General features: G+C 62.0%; 1 protein-coding gene across 1 annotated transcript in view; it reads left to right on the top strand.

The window, feature by feature from the left end:
• The window catches only part of CHRNA2 (cholinergic receptor, nicotinic, alpha 2 (neuronal)), a 4,915-nt gene that overhangs the window by 171 nt on the left and 3,721 nt on the right, over positions 1 to 1,023 (top strand). The gene's annotated exons all lie outside the window — the stretch shown is intronic.

The raw sequence follows: 1,023 nt of genomic DNA, 5'->3' as shown, positions 1-1,023 counted from the left end.
GGAGAGGGGAGGGGAAGCCAAGGGGGCTGTGGTGCATGTGCGTGGAAAACCAGTTCTCTCCCAGTTTACCCTCGTTCAGTCTCCCAGCATCCTCAGGCTCCACGCTGGGATGCTGTTCTCCACCACGTGCCGTGCTAGGATGGGGTTCGTGGCTTTGCAGAGCACCTCGACACCAGGCAGACGCTTGGGTGGGGGTGGTCTGCTCTGGGTCATCCCCCCAGGGGATGCACCTCTGGGACCCCGGGTCCGTCCTGTGCAAGCTAGAAATGTTGGAGGGATGGGGGAAAAAAAAGGATTTTGCTTCCACCTGCCATCAGCACAAGACCTCCCATGGGGAGCTGGGCATCTTGCTTGTCCCTTCCCTTGGGACCAGCCCTCCCCAGCACCTCCAGGACCCTCAAACCCCGGCCAGAGCACAACAACCAACGCTTGGCTGCCCAGCGGAGAGAGCTTGCCCAGGGCACAGGGCACGTTACGGGGCCGTACGGCCGTCCTGCAGGGCAGAGCCACCCCTACAACGTCTCTTTGGTGGCACTTTGCAGTGCAAAGCCCTCCCTCCATCCCTCCCTCCTTCCCTCGGCCTCCCTCCACTTGCCGGTGGAAATTTATGGGGCTCTGCAGCGAGCAAGGACGGCCGAGCGATGCACCGCAAGCCGACGGCACCGAAGACCAACGCCAACGATTTCTGGCAGAGCGAAGAGCATCGCTCTCCTTCCCTGCCCTGCCTCCAGCCCAGTCTTAGGGCTGGTCTCTGGGCAGGCTGCAGCGGTCCCAAGAACCAGTTAGCACCAGTAAGAGCTGCTGCAGGGGACTGGGAGAGGGACCTCAGCCACCCAAAAGTGGGGTTTTTCTTGGACAGCATTGCAAAGTTGATCTTGCACTGCTCTCCGCTCCCCAGGAGGAGCACGGGGCAGCTGGGGGGGGGTTAATTCCCCTCTCCCCATCCCAGGGTGGGATTTATCATCCCTGCCTGCTGCAGCAGAGAGGGGGCTTGCCCAGAGTGGACACCCCATTTCAGCGGGG

The sequence above is a fragment of the Cariama cristata genome, unplaced genomic scaffold, assembly GCF_000690535.1.
Source record: "Cariama cristata isolate BGI_N322 unplaced genomic scaffold, ASM69053v1 scaffold27532, whole genome shotgun sequence".
Lineage (NCBI taxonomy): Eukaryota > Metazoa > Chordata > Aves > Cariamiformes > Cariamidae > Cariama > Cariama cristata.
Note: the sequence above shows the minus strand (reverse complement) of the source record. Positions and strands in the feature narration are given on the sequence as shown.